The 21430-nt window shown below is 47.8% G+C and overlaps 1 protein-coding gene across 6 annotated transcripts in view; it reads left to right on the forward strand.

Moving 5' to 3' along the window:
* hivep2a (HIVEP zinc finger 2a) overlaps positions 1-21430 on the forward strand; it is a 283035-nt gene that overhangs the window by 64427 nt on the left and 197178 nt on the right. The window contains exon 1 of one of the 6 annotated variants that reach the window (XM_063055452.1): positions 10316-10327. The exons of the other annotated variants lie outside the window; for them this stretch is intronic. The gene's annotated coding sequence lies outside the window, so the exon portion shown is untranslated. Of the gene's footprint in view, positions 1-10315; positions 10328-21430 lie in introns of those variants that run through there. 6 annotated transcript variants of the gene reach the window in all.

Genomic DNA, 21430 nt, shown 5'->3' on the forward strand with positions numbered 1-21430 from the left:
ATGAAAGGGAATAAAAGGCCCTGTATCCTCTAAACCGTGTAGGTGCGTGGCTCCGCAGTAACTGAAATCCTCCCGCGTACGTAGTCTTTGTTGCTGCACAGCTGGAATTTTCTTTTACATAATGTTTTATTAAAGTGCCACGCTGTTTCCAGACAGTAAGAAAAATAAGTAAATAAATGCCTGCTCGGAGCAATGGTTGGTTCGCGCAGTTTTAAATGGAAAAAAAATTAGAGGGAGCATTGATAAAGAGTCAACACTTCAGGCCGAGACCCTTCACTGGGACTATTTATTCATTCTCCTAAATGCTGAGTTCCTCCAGCATTTTGTGTGTGTGTTGCCAAATTTTATGCACGATGCCCTGACCAATGATGGCAGCCTATTTACCAGCCTACTCACTTGAAGATAAAAGATTAGCTTTATTTGTCACAGATACATCAAAGCACGTAGTGAAGTACATCTTTTGCTTCAATGGCCAATACAGTCCAGTGATGTGCTGGGGGCAGCCTACAAGTCCCGCCGTGCGCTGGCGCCGACAATGCATACCCACAACGCACTAACCCTAACCCGTATATCCTCGGAACGTGAGAGATAACTCCGAGGAAAGCCATAGGGGGACTGTGCAAGCTCCTTACAGCGGCAGGGAATTGAAATCGGATCATGATTCCTGGTACTGAAAAGCGTTTACGCTAACTTCTATGCTGCCATACTGCTTGTGCTGGCCTAAGTACGATGGCTCAGGAATCAACTCGGTTGGAGTGCAAGTCATACCCCCGTAATCCTCAGTGAATGAGTGCTGTGCTGTCAGAGAGCTAGGGCTGAGGAGGCCAAGCCCGTGTTTTGTAACTGAGCAGAATTAAAGGGTGTGAGGTGTGAGGTGGAGTTCAGTCCAGAGAAGTGTGAAGTGATTCACTACAGGAGGTTGAGCCTGCAGTCAGTATACAGGGTTAATATTAGCGGTGTGGAGGAACAGAGGAATCTGGGGATCCACATGCATAAAATCCTTCAAAGTTGTTTACTTGTTGATAGGGGGCTAAGAAGCCGTGTGGTGTGTTGGCCTTCATTAGTCGGATTGAGCTCAAGAGCCATGAGGTAATGTTGCAGCTCTATAAAGCCCTGGTTAGACCACACTTAGATTATTGTGTTCTGTTCTGGTCGCCTCATTATAGGAAAGGTATTGAAGCTTGAGAGAGGGTGAGAGGAGCTTTCCCAAGGTGCTGCCTGGATTAGAGAGCTTGTTTTATGAGGATAGATGGAGCAAGTACTTCTCTCCTTGAAGCAAAGGAGATGAGAGGCGACTGAATAGAGGTGTACAAGATTATAGAAAAATGGAGGGTCATGTTTGAGGGAATGGTTAGATTGATCTCAGAGTTGGTTAAATAGTCAGCACAACATTGTAGGCTGAAGGGCCTGTATTGTGCTGTAATGTTGACAGAGAATATCAAACATTACAGACATTATGGGCTCTGGCTAACATGTGCATGACGTTGTTCGATGTTCTATGTTGAAAAGTAACAGATCAAGGGCCAATATCAGTTCCGGAGTAACTTTCCAATCAGTTTTGGTTCACGTTTCTTTCTATAAAAGAGATTAGCTGGAATAATCTGCAATGATTTAAGAGTTTACGTACTTTCTGAGCGTCGTATCTGATATCTAGTCAGGGAAGGTGAGCTGTCTTCTGTTGCCAACGTAGCCATTTTAGAGTTGGCAGAGGGACAGCTACGGCTGGAGGTCACACAAGTCTCTGATAGAGTTAATGATCCTGTTGGAAGCCAGTCTGTGTAAACACTCCAGCGGTCCCTTTGCCAACTATCCGCTCTGCCCACCATGATGTCACTCACCCTGGGGGGGGGGGGGTTGCGACAGAAAACACCTCAGGCCACGGGTCAGACTGGAGTAGCTGCTGTTCTTGGACCAAAGAGAGAGTGAAGGGGTATTTAGTAGAGTCATTTGAAATTATAAGGAGAGACAACAGAATCAAAGACCTCACCCGTTCCTGTCATTCTCTCTGCTCCCCTCTCCCATCAGGCAGAAGAGACAAAAGCCAGAATACACGTATCACCAGGCTCCAGGATGGCTTCTATCCCGCTGTTATCAGACTTGTACAATAAGATGGAGTCTTGCCCTCTCAATCTACCTCCAACAGGGAGAGAGAGAGAGATTGATGCATTGGTGAAATGAGTTGGAAAATAACAGACAGTGTTTAATCCAGTCAAGGCTGAGTGAGTTGGGGCTTTCCTCTTTGGAGCAAAGGAGGATTGAGGGGTGACTTGATAGAGGCGTATTAGATTAGGAGAGGCATAGACAGAGTGGGCAGCCAGCACTTATTTTCAAAGGGAGGCAATGGCCAATTCCAGAGGACATCCACTTATAGTGAGTGAAGGAAAGTTTAGGGGAGAAGTCAGAGGCAGGTTTAATTACACAGAGGGTTGGGTGCCTGGAACACACTGCTGGGGGGTGGTAATCAAGGGCATTACAATACGGAGATTTAAGAGACTCAGATGGTCATGTGGATGAATGAAAAATGGAGGCTTATGAGCATGGTAGGATGGTTCTATATGCATTTAAGGTGAGAAGGGGTAATTCAAATGAGATGTATGTGAGTTCGAAGTAGATTTATTATATTATATCCTGAGATTCATTTTCTTGTGGGCATTCACAGTAAGTACAAAACCCACAATGGTGTCAGTGAAAAACCACACACAACAAAGATGGACAACCAACCAGTAAAAAGTCAACAAACTGTACAAATAAAAGCCTCCCCCAAAAAAAAGAGTAAGCATTAGGATCTATAGGTCCTTAAATTCATGAAGGCACATTCTCAATGTCTCAGGAACAGCTTCTTCCCCTCAGTCCGTCCTAAAATCTGATGACATGAACCCATGTACACTAACCCTGACCTTGTCCTCTGTTATTGACTAGGTCAATTTCCATGTTCATATTTCCTTAAACGTTGAAGGCTGCCATTCAGCCCATTAAGTCTACACTGGTTGTCAAATCATTCCCATCCCCCTGTAGTCTATTCCCCCACATTCTATCCCTCATCCAGTGGCATATTACCTGGACTGGAGGGCTGGATTTGTCGAGACAAATGGAATAGGCTGGGTGGCCTCCAACCTGATGGCATGAACATCAATTTCTCCAACTTCCGGTAATAATTTTTTGCCCTCCCCTTCCCTCTTCTTCATTTCCCAACTCTGCCCCCCGCCCCTTACCTCTTCTCCTCATCTGCCCATCAGCTCCCCTGGTGCCCTTCTTTCTTCCATTTCTCCCATGGTCCATTCTCCTGTCCTATCAGATTCCTCCTCCTCCAGCCCTTCAACTTCTCAACCTATCCCCTCCCCCTCCCCCAGTCTCACCTATCACCTTCCAGCTTGTACTCTTTCCCCTCATCCCACCTTTTTATTCTGGCTTCTTCCCCTTTCCTTTCCAGTCCCGATGAAGGGTCTCAGCCCAAAACATTGGCTGTTTATTCACGTCCACAGCTGTCCGACCTGCTGAGTTCCTCCTGCATTTTGTGCGTGTTACTCAGGATAGGTGGGGCAGTTTTTCTTGGAACAAAGAAGGCTGAGAGGTGACATGAAAGAGGTATGTAAAATTATGAGAGGCAGAGACATGTTGTCAGTGTCTGTTTCATAGGTCGTAGAATGGTACAGGCCCTTGGGGCCACGATGTCTCAGAATGACGGCATCCATCATTACGGAACCCCATCAACCAGGACATGCCCTGTTCTCTCATTGATACCATCAGGGAGGAGGTATAGGAACTTGACAGGTAACCCTCAACAATTCAGGAATAGCTTCTTCCCCTCTGTCTCGGCCTGCAACATTGACTGTTAATTCCCTTCCATAGATGCGGAGGTTGATAGTGTCTTGATTGGGATGGGGAGAAGGCAATAGATGGGATTGAGAGGAATAATAAATCAGCCATGATTGAATGGTGGAGCAGACTTGATGGGCCGAATGACCTGCCTGACTTGCTGAGTTCCGCCAGCATTTTGTATGTGTTCTTCAAGATTTTCAACATCTGCTGAATCTCTTTTGGATGGATCAAACTGGAGTTCAGAGCAATGGAATCGATTAGCATGATAAATTGGAGGGATGAGCGAGCATGGTTGGACTCTGAGCCAGCACTGAGCCCACAGGGAGGCGAAATCCTCAGAACTGCATGCTAGACTCACTAGATAGTTTCTCCACTCCTGCTGCTTCTCTCTTTTTCACTCCCCATTCTGGCCCCTCTCTTATCCCTTCCCTTACCCCTTCCCTTCTCACCTGCCCATCACCACCCTCTAGTTCCCCTCCCCATTCCCTTTCTCCCATTGTCAACTCACCACTCCTATTGTGGGCACATGGCCAAGTGGTTAAGACATTGGACTAGTGACCGGAAGGTCGAGAGTTCGAGCCCCAGCCGAGGCAACGTGTTGTGTCCTTGAGCAAGGCACTTAATCACACATTGCTCTGCGACGACACTGGTGCCAAGCTGTATGGGTCCTAACGCCCTTCCCTTGGACAACATTGGTGTCGTGGAGAGGGGAGACTTGCAGCATGGGCAACTGCCAGTCTTCCATACAACCTTGCCCAGGTCTGCGCCCTGGAGAGTGAAGACTTTCCAGGCGCAGATCCATGGTCTTGCAGGACTAACGGATGCCTTTACTCCTATCAGATTCCTTCTACTTTAGCCCTTTACGTTTTCCATCTATCCCATCCCAGCTTCTTGCTTCAACCCCCACCTTCCCACCCACCTAGCTTCCCCCTCCCCTATCACCTGACAGCTTGTGTTGTGGCCCTCCCCCCACCACCTTATTCTGGATTCTTCCCCCCCTCCTTTTCAGTCCTGGTGAAGGCCCTCGGCCTAAAATATTGACTGCTTATTCCCCTCCACGGATGTTGACTGACCTGCCGAGTTCCTCCTGCATTTTGGGTGTGTTACTCCAGGAAGTTGCCAACTCCCGGGTGTTGTGGGAGATCCTTTCTAGAGCTTATCTCGACCATCCGCCAAAATCCAGCTTGTCTGTTTGCTCTGTAGTCCCAGACTGATGAGTCACTAAATTAGAGACATCTCTTTTCTTGCCTTGGACGTCGTAGGAGTGGGGGGTGGGGAAGAGTGACATTTAGAGCATGAGCGAGGCAGGTGAGGGTCTCCTCCCACAGCTCTGAGACTCCTCTGGGCACCCCCCCACCTCTGTAGCTGCCCTGGAGTCCTGTTCCCCTTAAAAACGCACAATGACTAACTATACACAAATACAAAGGCAACACCAACAAAAATATACTTCAGGGTAATTCCCCTTGACACTCAGAAAGGGAGAGGCGGTCCCACTCTACACAATTTACCAGGGTCTCTGTAAATGATCTGATTTGCACAGTAAAATGTACTGAAGGTGCATTTGCTGATGTTTATGAACATTGTATTCCATATCTGTATTTCAACATCTAACTATTTTTTACATTATTTTTATAGATGTTGAATTTTTGTTTATATTTTAGACTTACAATGTGGAACAGGCCCCTGCAATCCTGCGAGCTGTGCTGCCAGCAATCCCCCGATTTAATCCCATCCTAATCACGGAACAATCTACAATGACCAATTAACCCACTAATCCTTACATCTTTGAATCGTGGGAGGAAACCGGAGCACCCGGAGGAAACCCACGCATACCACGGGGAGGATGTAAAACCTCCTTACTTAGCGCTTTATGTTCCAACCGTGGCCAACACACCACAGCAGATTACTAATACGTGTAAATGTATATGGTGAATAGAGTTGATCTTTGCTTCTTAGTGCTGTCGCTGTATAGATCCAGAGAGTGCGGTGGCAGGGTAATAATGTAGCGGTTTACAGCACTAGTGATCGCGATGGAGGTTCGATTTCCCGCCGTTGTCTGTAAGGAGTTTGTACGTTCTCCCTGTGACCACATGGGTTTCATCCGGGAGTGTGCATGTGTATGTATACATCAGAAATAGAATCAGAATCGGGTTTATTATCACCGGCGTGTGACGTGAAATTTGTTAACTTAGCAGCAGCAGTTCAATGCAATACATAATATAGAAGAAAAAAAAAACACAAAATAAAATAATAATAAATAACTAAATCAATTACAGTGTACATACATTCAACAGATTAAAAATTGTGCAAAAACAGAAATACTATATATTAAAAAAGTGAGGTAGTGTCCAAGGGTTCAATGTCCAGTTAGGAATCGGATGGCAGAGGGGGAGAAGCTGTTCCTGAATCGCTGAGTGTGTGCCTTCAGGCTTCTGTGCCTCCTACCTGATGGTAACAGTGAGAAAAGGGCATGCCCTGGGTGCTGGAGGTCCTTAATAATGGACGCTGCCTTTCTGAGACACCGCACCAATCTCACTTCCCCACATTTACCAGTCCGGTCACATAGCACTCCTCCTGAGTCACTTGTTTTGACACTGAAGTCTCCGTCTGAGCCGTACCCCAATTGCTACATATCTTTCCACCACAGTCACTGCCAATCCTGTCAACTGCACTCAGATCAGCCCAAACTTGCCCCCTTTGCACCTGGTACCCAAGCAATTAAGTTGGTTTATTGTACTGAGGTACAGAAAAAAATATTGTTTTGCATGCCATCCATATATATCATCCTGATGAAGGTCTTGGTCCGAAACGATGACTGTTTATTCATCTCCGTAGTCTGACCTGCTGAGCTCCTCCAGCATTTTATGTGCATTGCTCTGGATTTCCAGCATCTGCAGAACCTCTTGTGTTTCATTGCATCAGTCCATTGAGGTAGCACAAGGGAAAAGAGCAACAGAATGTGAAATAAATGTTACAGTTACAGAGAAAGTGCAGTGTAGGCTGACAATAAGGCGCAAGATGTGGCACGTTATGAAGTCAAGAGTAAACTTTATCATAGTAGGTGACCGTTCAATGGTCTTATAACACCCTCAGATTGGAGGGACGTCCATTTAGAACAGAGATGAGGAGGAATTTCTTTAGCCAGAGAGCAGTGAATCTGTGGAACACTCACAACATGCTGGAGGAAGTCAGCAGGTTGGGCAGCATCCGTGGAAACAATCAGTCAACGTTTCGGGCTGGAACCCTTCGCCAGGACTGAAGAGGGAAGGGGCAGAAGCCCTGTAAAGAAGGTGGGGGGGAGGGTGGGAAGGATCTGTGGAATTCATTGCCACAGATCACAGTGAAGGCCAGGTCGTTTAAAGTGGAGGTTGATAGGTTCTTGATTAGTCAGGGCATCAAAGGTTATAGGAAGAAGGCAGGAGAATGGGTTTGAGTGGAATAATAAGTCAACCACGATGGAATAGCAGAACAGACTTGAAGGGCTGAGTGGCCTAATTCTGCTCTTATGTCTTATGGTCTTATAACAGTACGAAAAGAGCCTGGAGGTATGTGCTTTCAGTCTTTCATCATCATTATCCTGATGTGCCATGTCATATAGACGCAGGCGATCATGGTCTACATGACCACGATTGTTCTTGTCAATTTTTTCTACAGAAGTAGTTTGCCATTGCCACCTTCTGACTAGTGCCTTTACAAGACGATGACCCCAGCCATGATCAATACTCTTCAGAGATTGTCTACCTTGTGCAGTGATCACATGACCAGGACTTGTGATATGCACCAGCTGCTCATACGACCATCCACCACCTGCTCCCATGACTTCATGTGACCCTGATCGGGAACTAGGTACATGCCACACCTCGCCCAAGGGTGACCTGCAGGCTAGTGGAGGGAAAGAGCACCTTACACCTCCTTTGGTAGAGACGTATCTCAACCCTGACACCCAATTTCAGTCCTTAGGCTGGAGATATTCAGCGGGTCAGGCAGGATCTGTGGAGAGAGAAAGATCTGATGTTTCAGTTTTGAGAAAGTTGTTTAAATCTGGGAAAGAGAAGTAAATTTGTTTTTGAAATTCAAGGTCAAAGTCGAGTTTATTATTATTGTTAACTTCGTCACAGCAGCATCACATGCACAGAGGATCAGATTCACAACATTCTCAAAAGTATAAACACAACTTAAACAAGGAGGAACAGAGAACCAAAAAAAGAAGTTCACAGTAGTGTATATTGGCTGTAATGTGGCTGTACTGAGGTAGTGATGAGGCTTGTGCTGGTTGGTTCAAGTACCTGCAGGTTGAAGGGAAGTAGTTGTTTTTGAACCTGGGGGGCTATTACAGCTTGGGGCGTTGGAGCTCGGAGATCAGCTCCAGTGTCCTCTGACAGAAGGTTTGTGCGTTCCTTCCTGTGTGCACAGGGGTTTCCTCTGGATGTTGTAGTTTTCTCCCACAGTCCAAAGACGTACTGGTGAATAGGTTAATTGCCACTGTCAATTGTCCTGTGATTAGACTAGCGTTAAATTGATGGGTGGCACGGCTCAAGTGGGACAATAGGGGCCTGTATCTCTAAATAAAATTAAGAATAAAAATCAAAACTTTTCTTCAGGCACAATGGTAGCTGTGAGGAGATGGTCTTGCACAGACAGTGGGGATCTATGATGATAGCCGTGGCTTTCTTGAGGCAATATATCTTAGATGGTACTGATGGTTGGGGGAGGGGGATATACCCTTGATGTATCAGCTTGACTCCACGACTCTCTGCACCTTTTTATATTCCTCTACATTCAGATTCCTGAACTGGACCATGACACAACCAGTCTGAATCCCTTAAACAGTGTAGACGTTTGTTCGAGGATTTGATAGCAAGCCAGACCTCCTTAACCTTTTAAGAAAGTAAAGACACTGATATGTGATTGCATTAGTGTACTGGGCCCAGGACAGGTCATCTGCTATATGGAGAGGATGTTTCCTCTAGTGGGCGAGTCGAGCACCAGGGGGCACAGCCTCACAATAGAAGGATGTCCCTTTAGAACAGAGATGAGGAAGAATTTTTTTAGCCAGAGAGTGATGAATCTGTGGAATTCATTGCCACAGACAACTATGGAGGCCAAAAGACACTTAAAGTGGAGTTCAAACGCAAGGTTCTTGATTAACCAGAGCGTCAAAGGTTATGTGGAGAAGGCAGGAAAACATTGTGGAGGGGGATAATAAATCAGCCATGATTGAATGTTAGAGCAGACTCGATGGGCCAAATGGTCTAATTCTGCTCGTATATCTTGTGGCGCCGTTTAAAGTGCCTACTGCCATTAACCTGCACTGGAACCACAGCCCTCCATACCCCTACCATCCATGTACCTATCCAAACTTCTCTTAAACGTTGAAATCGAGTTCACATCCACCACTTCCACTGGCAGTTCGGTCTACAATCTCTCGTTCCTCTGAGCGAAGCAGATTCCCCTCATGTTTCCCTCAGACTTCTCACCTCTCACCCTTAACCCATGACCTCTCGTTGTAGTCCCAACCAACCTCAGTGAAAAAGCCTGCTTACATTTGCCCTATTTACACACCTCAAAATTTTGTGTGCCTCTATTCTTTAGAAGGTAGATTGAGAGGAAAGTCCTAACCTATTCAATATTCAAGTATACCTATTCAAGGTGTCACCAGTGGTGGAGAGGTGAGTGCCCACAATGGAGCTGGCTGAGTTGACAACTCTCTGCAGCTTTTTCTGGTCGTGTGCAGTGGCCCCTCCGTACCAGACGGTGATGCAACCAGGCAGCATGCTGTCCGTGGGGCACCTGCAGAGTCTTTGTTGGCATACCGTATCTCTTCAAACTCCTAATGGAATATAGCTACCGGTCTGGATGGTGGAGAGGTCTGTGCCCATGGAAATCTATCCTGTATTCAATATTGAAAGCAGAAAGTTATTTATTTAGCCAGGAAACACAAACACACACACACTGCTGGAGGAACTCAGCAGGCCCGGCAGCATCTATGGAAAAGGATACAGTTGACGATTCGGGCTAAGAGGTCGATTGTACGCTTTTTCATAGATGCTGCTGGCCCTGCTGAGTTCCTCCAGCATTTTGTGTGTGTGTGTTGCTTGGATTTCCCGCATCTGCAGATTTTCTCTTATTTGTTATTTAGCCAGGAAATGCATTTCCAATAGATTACTGATGTTACATTGCTACCTAAGCTCACTTTGAGTCCAGGCTACATAATTCCCAATAGGCTCTTGTATAGTGTTTCAGTGTAGATCAATAAAACCCAAAATGCTTATTATTGTATTTATTGCATGGTCAGTTCCTTTAGGTTGTTGTAGCCCGGGGTGGGGGAGGGGGGTGTTGGGGGAGAGGGAATAGGGTAGTGAAGATATGCTCCCACTGCATATTAAATAATTCCAATGGCATGCATTTCAGATAGTCTCTGACAACCAAGTCCATCTCCTGGCCTTCACGTGTGGCTTAGCTACTAAGCCGGGCGGAACTGTTTCTACTGACAGGAGAAGCGTCAAAGGTGGGTCACTGGCGCCTTAAAACCAGTCACTCTGGGCAGATGGGGCTCATCAGCCGTGGTTGGCAGCTCATCTCGGGGAAGGAAAACTCTGATCTGAAACCTCTGCTGGTTTGCAGCTGTACCCACTCATGCAGGGCCGGATTAAGCTAGTGCGGGGCCTGTAGCATATGTTATAAAGGGGCCCTAAATTTTAAAAAAATGCACAGAAGTATTGAAGCATAAATTATTTACTTGTATAGTAAAGTAATTCAATTTTTTCATTTGCTATACAGCCAGATAATACGACAAATGTCTGACACTTCATTAATAGTATTACTTACATGTAGGTATCAATTTCAAATGTCAAAAGTAACAAAACTACAATTTAAAAGTTAGATTTTCTAGATGTAGCATGAGCAAATTTGTTGATGATACTGGAAATGTCTATTTCACGCAAAAGTTCATGTTCAATGCTCATTAGAGTGAGATTGTTCAATCTGTTTTGACCCATGGTGCTCCTTAATTCATTTTTAATCCTTTTCCGTTTTTGAAAATGAGCCTTCTCCACTGCAGTTGGTAACCATGAGTGACAAATTGACGCGCGAGGCATTTTCTACATTTGGAAAACATGACTCCAAAGAATTGTCAGTTATCAAGCAGTACAACTGGAACTGTACAAGGTCTTGTTTGGCGCCAATATGAGGAGCATTAGGACCACGACACAGCAAGGAGCCAACACACGCCTGCACACACGTACTGTACCATGCAGCATGCAGCTCCCCCAACATGAAAACAACAGCGTTGCCAGGTCGTCGTTGTTGTGGCGTGGATGAAATCACAGAGCGTTGCGTTATCGGTAGGTACAAGGGAGTTTCTTTATTCGACAAAACAAGGTTACAGCAGGCAGAGACCCCTGGCAGAACAGGTCTAACCACCTTGTGATTGAGGCTCGATATTTATCTGCTAAACACAAAGGATAGTTCACAGTTACAAGCATAGACAGTTCTTTGGAGTTTTCACATCTTTTGATTAAATTCATTCTACCGGCGCCAGTACACCTAAGCTGGCATCCATGGCCTTTAGGAATGCAAGTTAAAATCCATAATACATTATTTGGTATGATACGTGTTAACATAGAGGACGATTCATATTCAAAATGCATAGATGTGGTGTCTTCGCAGCTACCTGTAAACTTAGCATTCTTGTCTCAGAGACGCCAGAGATGCATTGTTACAAATGAAACTGGGTTCACAGCTTTTAGGAAATGCATTGTTATGAACTCAATCCATAGTACTTTGTCAAAGAACAGAAGACTGATGGCTGAAATCACTTATTTAAGTGTAAATGAATCATCTACCCAAAACTCACTCTAACAGTTGTGAGAATACGGTGAGATGCCGATTTCACCAGACTGCAGCTTGCAAGCATTTAGTGCGGGCAGGGCCCTTGAAAATGCGGGGCCCGTAGCATATGCTACTTTTGCTATTAGGTTAATCCAGCCCTGCGGACTTACGGGGAAGGCTTCAGGTGTAAATCCCGAGGGGAAAAATCCGGAGCTGGAGTCCCTAAGCCTTAGGGCCTAAGGCAGTCCTATGTTGAGTTCAACACTGCTGATACCAAACTATCGGTCTCTGCCATTCCTTTGGATTCATCAGCTGGGTGGAGGGGGGCAGCCTGCTGCGTGGGCAACAGCTTACTCTGCATATCATACTGCCCTGGCTTGTGTATTGACTTTGACAACTCGGACGCCATGTACATAGTCAACCGCGACCAGTGAGGGCCCCGTCTCACTTGATTACATTGGATCTTGGTCAACTGTACAAGGTATCAAGAGGCATAGAGAAAGCAGACAGCCAATGCATTTTTTTCCAGGGCAGCAGTGGTTAATATGGGAGAACATACTTTTATTTATTTATTTAGAGCTACAACTGGTAACGGACCCTTCTGGCCAATGAGCCGTGCTGCCCAGTAACCCACCCATTTCACCCTAGCCTAATCACGGGACAATTTACTGTTAATCTCAGTAATGGCGGAAACCCATACACTCAAGGGAAGGATGCACAAATTTCTTACTGACGCTGCTGGAATTGACCTCTGAACTCCAACACCCAGAGCTGTAATAGCATCGTATTAACCGCTACAATACCGTGGATTAAGGTGATTGTGTGTTTAAAAAAAACCTCCAACTTCTCCCCCCTCCCCCATAGTTTCCTCCAGAGTGGTAGGTGTGTGGAACGTTAATGCCAGGGCTGGTGGTACAGTCAGATACATTAGGAACATTTAGAAGACTGTTTGATTTGATGTGTCTAATGTAAACTAATTATGGAATGCAAACCATTGGGGTTTTTAGCTTTGTGGAAAGTCTTTAACAGTTCTACAGCTTGCTCAGCTCGGTATCTGCTGAGACACTGGAACGGTGCTCTATGATTGTTCCAATCTTTGACCCCAGAGCCTGTTTCCTGCACCTTGGACGCACAGAAAAGCCTTGTTCTAGCTCAGTGCACCATCTGATGATCTGACTGCATGAACAGTATGCAAGACAGGCTTTTCACTGTTTCTCACTACATGTGACAATAATAAACCAATTGCAATTCCAGCTGGTAGATAATGCTGTTGATTGAGAAGTGCGATGCATTGCAGTTTGTGGGACCCTCCTGTTGGGATCTCCCTGTGCCGTTGTATCCCGGTGTGTGAGGGATCTCCCTGTGCCGTTGTATCCCAGTGTGTGTGGGATCTCCCTGTGTCGTTGTATCCCGGTGTGTGGGGGATCTCCCTGTGCCGTTGTATCCCGGTGTGTGAGGGATCTCCCCGTGCCGTTGTATCCCGGTGTGTGGGGGATCTCCCCGTGCCGTTGTATCCCGGTGTGTGAGGGATCTCCCCGTGCCGTTGTATCCCGGTGTGTGGGGGATCTCCCTGTGCCGTTGTATCCCGGTGTGTGTGGGATCTCCCTGTGCCGTTGTATCCCGGTGTGTGGGATCTCCCTGTGCCATTGTATCCCGGTGTGTGGGGGATCTCCCTGTGCCGTTGTATCCCGCTGTGTGTGGGATCTCCCTGTGTCGTATCCCGGTGTGTGTGGGATCTCCCTGTGCCGTTGTATCCCGGTATGTGTGGGATCTCCCTGTGCCATTTTATCCCTGTGTGTGTGGGGGATCTCCCTGTGCTGTTTTATCCCGGTGTGTGGGGGGTCTCCCTGTGCCGTTGTATCCCGGTGTGTGGGGGATCTCCCTGTGCCGTTGTATCCCGGTGTGTGGGGTCTCCCTGTGCCGTTGTATCCTGGTGTGTGGGGGATCCGCCTGTGCCGTTGTATCCCGGTGTGTGAGGGATCTCCCTGTGCTGTTTTATCCCGGTGTGTGGGGGATCTCCCTGTGCCGTTGTATCCCGGTGTGTGGGGGATCTCCCTGTGCCGTTGTATCCCGGTGTGTGAGGGATCCGCCTGTGCCGTTGTATTCCGGTGTGTGAGGGATCTCCCTGTGCCGTTGTATCCCGGTGTGTGAGGGATCTCCCTGTGTCGTTGTATCCCGGTGTGTGAGGGATCTCCCTGTGCCGTTGTATCCCGGTGTGTGGGGGATCCGCCTGTGCCGTTGTATCCCGGTGTGTGAGGGATCTCCCTGTGTCGTTGTATCCCGGTGTGTGGGGGATCCGCCTGTGCCGTTGTATCCCGGTGTGTGGGGGATCTCCCTGTGCTGTTTTATCCCGGTGTGTGGGGGATCTCCCTGTGCCGTTGTATCCTGGTGTGTGGGGGATCCGCCTGTGCCGTTGTATCCCGGTGTGTGGGGTCTCCCTGTGCCGTTGTATCCCGGTGTGTGAGGGATCTCCCTGTGCTGTTTTATCCCGGTGTGTGGGGGATCTCCCTGTGCTGTTTTATCCCGGTGTGTGAGGGATCTCCCTGTGTCGTTGTATCCCGGTGTGTGGGGGATCCGCCTGTGCCATTGTATCCTGGTGTGTGAGGGATCTCCCTGTGTCGTTGTATCCCGGTGTGTGGGGGATCCGCCTGTGCCGTTGTATCCCGGTGTGTGGGGGATCTCCCTGTGCTGTTTTATCCCGGTGTGTGGGGGATCTCCCTGTGCCGTTGTATCCCGGTGTGTGGGGGATCCGCCTGTGCCGTTGTATCCCGGTGTGTGGGGGATCTCCCTGTGCTGTTTTATCCCGGTGTGTGGGGGATCCGCCTGTGCCGTTGTATCCCGGTGTGTGGGGGATCTCCCTGTGCTGTTTTATCCCGGTGTGTGGGGGATCTCCCTGTGCCGTTGTATCCCGGTGTGTGGGGGATCCGCCTGTGCCGTTGTATCCCGGTGTGTGTGGGATCTCCCTGTGCTGTTTTATCCCGGTGTGTGTGGGATCTCCCTGTGCCGTTGTATCCCGGTGTGTGAGGGATCTCCCTGTGCCGTTGTATCCCGGTGTGTGAGGGATCTCCCTGTGCCGTTGTATCCCGGTGTGTGGGGGATCTCCCTGTGCCGTTGTATCCCGGTGTGTGAGGGATCTCCCTGTGCCGTTGTATCCCGGTGTGTGTGGGGTCTCCCTGTGCCGTTGTATCCCGGTGTGTGGGGGATCTCCCTGTGCCGTTGTATCCCGGTGTGTGAGGGATCTCCCTGTGCTGTTTTATCCCGGTGTGTGGGGGATCTCCCTGTGCCGTTGTATCCCGGTGTGTGAGGGATCTCCCTGTGTCGTTGTATCCCGGTGTGTGAGGGATCTCCCTGTGTCGTTGTATCCCGGTGTGTGAGGGATCTCCCTGTGTCATTGTATCCCGGTGTGTGGGGTCTCCCTGTGCCGTTGTATCCCGGTGTGTGTGGGATCTCCCTGTGTCATTGTATCCCGGTGTGTGAGGGATCTCCCTGTGCCGTTGTATCCCGGTGTGTGTGGGATCTCCCTGTGCTGTTTTATCCCGGTGTGTGAGGGATCTCCCTGTGCCGTTGTATCCCGGTGTGTGAGGGATCTCCCTGTGCCGTTGTATCCCGGTGTGTGTGGGATCTCCCTGTGCTTTTTTATCCCGGTGTGTGGGGGATCTCCCTGTGCTGTTTTATCCCGGTGTGTGTGGGGTCTCCCTGTGCCGTTGTATCCCGCTGTGATGATCTTGCACATTGGAGACCCCATTTCCTCTAATACAACAATGGCATTACTTCCTCTGCACCTGAAGCATTTAGCACTGTCCTGTCTGAGCAGTTACGGTCTTAAACTCGGGTACCGGTCACTTAGTTGAGTCCTGGAGCAAAGACTTTGCTCCATAAGGAGAGAAGAGGTTGTACACTTCTGAGAAACAAACCATTTGTTGGAGGAACTCAGCAGATTGAGCAGCATCTCTAGGGAGGGGAAATAAATTGTCCACATTTTGGGTCAAAACCCGACATTAATTCTTCTCCCTCACTAATGCTGCTCAACCCGCTGTGTTCCTCTAGCAGACTGTTGCTCTAAGTGTCTCCCTCGCACCTCTCGTTCAAGTTGAGTGAGACTGCAACTTGAGGTTGTCATTGAAAGGTGAAATGTTTGAGGGAACCTGAGGGGGATCTTCTTCACTCTGAGGGTGGTGAGAGTGTGAAACAAGTTGCCAGCAGAAGTGGTGGATGTGGGCTCGGCTTGAGAGAAGTTTGGATAAGTACGTGAATGGGAGGGCTATGGTCCCGCTGTAGGTCAGCCCAGTGTAGGGAGTATAATAGACTAGACAGGCCTCTGAATGGGTCTGTCTCCTGAGTACCGGGGAGAATGCGAGGAGATGATGTGATTGGGACGATACATGTCGAAGCACCTTCCTGAGCGGGCACCCCAGGGCCTGTCCTGTTGTGAAAGATAATCTTGGCACCAGATACGGGAGTTCCAAGTATGTTAACTTGTGCAAGACTGCAGGCAAAGGTTATTCCTGGAAGCAGTTCCTCGGTGAGAACAAGCCCTGATCTGTAATTTGCCGAGGGTTTGGCCGGAACAGGTTTTCCCTATTTGCGGTTGAAGAGATTTGCTTGTCATTTTCACACAGCTCACTTAGCTGGGGCATGTGGTGGTGTGGCAGGGTTGGAAGGTGGGGGCAGGAGGGACGGAGCCTCTGCTCATCACGCCAGCCAATCGCACGGGAGTCCCCAACTACCTGAGCTAACCCGACGGAAAGCTGGGACGAAGGTGTGGCCTGATGTGTTTCATGTTTCTTGTGCCTTCCTGTCACGCCCTCTGGCCTATGCAAGGATAATTTGTTTTAAATGCAAATTCACTACGCCTTTCACATCTTCTTTCATCGCAGAATAAGGTATAATCATAAGACATAGGCGCAGAATTAGGCCATTCAGTCCATCAAGTCTTCTGCACCATTCCATCATGGCTGATCTATTAGCCCTCTCACCCGCATTCTCCCTGTAACCTTTGATGGCCTGATTAACCAAGAATTTGCCAATCTACCTTTAATACAGTTTACCCAGTGACTTGGCCTCCACAGCCATCTGTAGCCATGAATTCCACAGTTCACCACCCTCTGACTAAAGAAATTCCTCCTTGTCTCTGTTCTAAAGGGATGTCCTTCTATTCTGAGGCTGTGTCCTCTGGTCTTAGACTCCCCCACTATAGGAAACATCCTCTCTATCCAGGGCTTTCAATATTCAACAGGTTTCAATTAGACCTCCCCCCACCATTCTTCCAAACTCATGCGAGTACAGGCCCAGAGCCATCAGACAGTCAAAATCATAGAAAGCTGGCCCTTTGGCCCATCCAGTCTGTGCCAAACCATTTGAAGCTGCCTCGTCCCATCGATTTGCACTCAGACCACAACCCTCCATATCCCTCCCATCCATGTACTATCCAAACTACCTTTTAAAGGTGAAATCAAAATTTTTCTGGCAGCTTGTTCCACACTCTCACCATGTTAACTCATGCTTTAACCCTTCCATTCCATGGATCAGAATCAGGTTTATTATCACCGGCATGTGACATGAAATTTGTTAACTTAGCAGCAGCAGTTCAATGCAATACATAATCTAGTAGAGAGAGAAAATAATAATAATATTAAATAAAATAAAACATAATAAACCAGTAAATCAATTACTTATATTGAATAGATTTTTTTTAAATGTGCAAAGAACAGAAATACTGTATATTAAAGTGAGGTAGTGTCCAAAGTTTCAGTGTTCATCTAGGAATCGGATGGCAGAGGGGAAGAAGCTGTTCCCGAATTGCTGAGTGTGTGCCTTCAGGCTTCTGTATCTCCTACCTGATGGTGACAGTGAGAATAGGGCATGCCCTGGGTGCTGGAGGTCCTTAATAATGGCGCTGCCTTTCTGAGACACCGCTCCCTAAAGATGTCCTGGGTACTTTGTAGGCTAGTGCCCAAGATGGAGCTGACTAGATTTACAACCTTCTGCAGCTTCTTTTGGTCCTGTGCAGTAGCCCCTCCATATCAGACAGTGAGGCAGCCTGTCATTCCTATGAACCACACCTGGACCCTCTCCATTGCCAGCACATCTTTTCTTAGACAAGGGGCCCAAAACTGCTCGCAATACTTCAAGTGTGGTCCAACCAATTCTTTATAAAGCCTCAGCATTACATCCTTGCCTTCAGACAGTATGAGGAACAAGAACAGGTCCAAAATCTGACCATTTAACCCACCGACTGTATTTGTTAATGCCAATGAAAAGCATAGTGTGCAGGACAGGCTTGTCACTGTAACTTGGTACATGTGACAATAATAAACTAATTTCAGTGTTAATTCCAATTCTTACATTTATGTCTTTTTAAATTACCCCCAGCCAATGCTCGAAAATCTCTACAAGAAGCTGGGAGGGGTGAACTGTGTCAGAGCGTTCCTTCCCCACCCCCCACCATCTTTTTATCCTGGCTTCTGCCCCCTTCTTTTCCATTCCTGTTGAAAGGTCTCGGCCAGAAATGTTGATTATTTCGCTTCATGGATGCTGCCTGACCTGCTGAGTTCCTCTGGCTTTTTATGTGCGTTGCTATGGATTTCCGGCATCTGCGGAATCTTTTTGGGTCAGTTGCCGGTCCCATTTTCCTAATTTTCCCCTCAATCCTAACAATCATTAGACTATTAGATCATAAGATATAGGAGCAGAATTAGACCATTTGGCCTGTTGAATCTGCTCTGCCATTTCATTATGGCTGATGCATTTCCCTCTCAACATCAGTCTCCCACCTTCTCCCCTTGTCCCATCATGCCATGACTAATCAAGAATCTAACGACCTCTGCCTTAAGTATACCCAATGACTCAGCCTCACAGCTGCCTGTGGCAATGAATTCCGCAGATTCACCGCTCTCTGGCTAAAGGAATTTCTCCTCATGGACGCCCCTCCATTCTGAGACTGTGTCCTGTAGTCTTGGACTCCCCCACCATAGGAAACATTCTCTCCAAATTGACTCTATCAAGGCCTTTCAGCATTCGATAGGTTTCAGTGAGACCCCCCCCCCCTTCTTCTTCAGACCTTTACCTTTTCCGGCTATCATCTTCCAGCTTCTCACTTCATTCTTTCCTCTGCCACCTACCCACCTTCCCCCTCACCTGGTCTCATCCATCTTCTGCCAGCTTGTACTCTCCCTCCTTCCTCTCTCCCCCTCCCCCCAGCTTCATCTTCTGGCTTCTGCCCCATTCTTTTCCAGTGCTAATGAAGGAACCTGGCCCGAAATGTTGATGGCTCATTCCCCTCCATGGATGGTACCTGACTTGTTGAGTTCCTCCGGCAATGTGTGTGTGTGTTGCTTAAGATTCCCAGTATCTGCAGAATTTCTTGTATTTTATTTCCTTCACATTTCAGTCAACTATCCACCCCCCCCCCCCACTGGATTCGACACCTCATCCACATACCAGGGGCAAATTACAGTGACCCACACACCTTTGGGGGGGGGAGGGATCCCACACCACGCAGTCACAGGGGAACGTGCAGACCCTGCACAGACAGCGGCCGAGGCTGGGTTCGGACCCGGTTCCCCCACGCTGTGTGGCAGCAGCTCTGCCCACTGTGCTACCTTGCTGATCTGACTGGTGAAGTGTCGGGCAAATTGGATCATCTCTGGCGGGCAACTCGGGTGCTACGTTGTGGAAGTTGCAGTAAGGCAAAGATAGCCTGGGGTCGTTGCAGTCAAGTGAAATCTTTGAGGTGCGGCCGCCGGAAAACCCCTGCTTACTACAGACCAGCGAGACTATGGCAGTGTGTGCTCAAGCCAAACAAGTAAGGCCTCTGTAGTGGGACTTTACACAACAGAGGGTGCCAGAGACAGATGTGATAACTGAAGGAAGTGAAACACGCCCAACAACTCAGGCTCCATTGTCTTAACTAATTTCAAATATCATCTGCCATCTGGTTGAAGTTTCGATTGACTTTAACACCTCGACAGTGAATGATGATTGATCTCGCGAGTAAAGGGATTCAAACATATCCAATTTCCAATAATCAATATCTGAGATCGATAAGCCAATTCTGTATAAGCATAGCAGTTTTCTGTTCAGACCTGATAACAGTGTGGGTGACAGGGGCCCATGCCATTCTCCTTGTTCACTTCACCTGTGAGTCTGTTGGGGGCATTTACTGTGTCCGGTGCTCCCGTTGTGGTCTCCTGTACATCGGTGAGACCTGATGTAGCTTGGGAGACCGCTTCACTGAGCATCTACGATCCGTCTGCCAGAACAAGCGGGATCTCCCGGTGGCCACTCATTTTCCATTCCCACTCTGGTATGTCCATCCATGGTCTTCATCACTGTCGTGATGAGGCCACACTTAGGTTGGAAAAGCAGCACCTTATATTCCGTTTGGGTAGCCTCCAACCTGATGGCATGAACATCGATTTCTCAAACATCCAGTAATGCCCTCAACCCATCCCCCTTCTCCATTTCCCGTCCCCTTTTCCCTCTCTTAGCTCATCTTCTTGCCTGCCGATCGCCTCCCTGTGGTGCTTCTTTCCCCTTTTACTTTCTTCCATGGCTATCTGTCATTTTCACCAATCAACTTCCCAGCTCTTTACTTCATCCCTCCCCCTCCAGGCTTCACCTATCACCTTGTGTTTCTCTCTCCCCTCTCCCTACCTTTTAAACCTACTCCTCAGCTTTTTTTCCTCCAGTCCTGCTGAAGGGTCTCGGCCTGAAACGTTGACTACCTATTCACTTCCATAGACACTGCCTGGCCTGCTGAGTTCCTCCAGCATTTTGTGTGTGTGGTGCTCGATTTCCAGCATCTGCAGATTTTCTCCTGCAAAGTAAGAGGATTGCTTGATTCATAGGAGTGTGTGTGTTCAGGGCCCAGTTATTTTAGTTGACTATTAGCCGTGACGACAGTTACTTTGACACACGAGCGAGGCGGGCTGAAGGTTCAGTTCTCACGCTGCATATCTCTACAGCTCTACGCGCTGTCGCCGAATGGTTGAAAAACTAATCTAACTTGTTAGTTGAACTGTGCTCCTCTGTCCTGGAGGAGAATGTGGTTGAGAGGGAAATGGATGAAATGGTGGAGCGGGCTCGATGGGCCGAATGGCTAAATTCTGCCCCAATGTCTTCTGGTCTTGTTCCCATAAGTCTGCAAAGCACAGAAAGATGTTGTTGGCGCATTGAGTCAGTGCCAGCCCCCGAGGGTCCCATAACTCCTACTCTTTCCATGTTTCTCATTCAGTTTTATTCTGATGGGCGTCTTTTCAGTTTCACAGAACACAGAACAGTACACCAGCGTACAGGCCCTTCAACCCACGATGTTGTGCTGACTTATGTAAAAGTACTCCCAAGATCAATCTAACCCTTTCCTCCCTCAAAGCCCTCAATTTTTCTTTCATGCATGCGCCTCTCTACGAGTCTCTTAATTGTTCCTAATTTACCAGCCTCTACCAGCAGTAGATTCCAGGCACCCACCACTTTCTATAATGACTCCCCTAAACTTCACCCCGTTCACCTGAAATGGATATCCTCTGGCATTGGCTATTGCTGCCCTGGGGAAAAGGGTCCACTCTATTTCTGTCTCATAATGTTATACACCTCCAACAAGTCACCTCTCCATAGGGCGATAAGACATAGGAGCAGGATCAGGCCATTTAGTCTATTGATCTTGTTCCGCCATTCAATCACAGCTGATCTATTTTCCCTCTCAACCCTGTTCTCTTGGCTTCTCCCCATTAACTTTCACACCCCTAATAATCGAGAACCTATCAACCTCTCCTTTAAGTGT

The sequence above is a fragment of the Mobula hypostoma genome, chromosome 8, assembly GCF_963921235.1.
Source record: "Mobula hypostoma chromosome 8, sMobHyp1.1, whole genome shotgun sequence".
NCBI classification, from domain to species: domain Eukaryota; kingdom Metazoa; phylum Chordata; class Chondrichthyes; order Myliobatiformes; family Myliobatidae; genus Mobula; species Mobula hypostoma.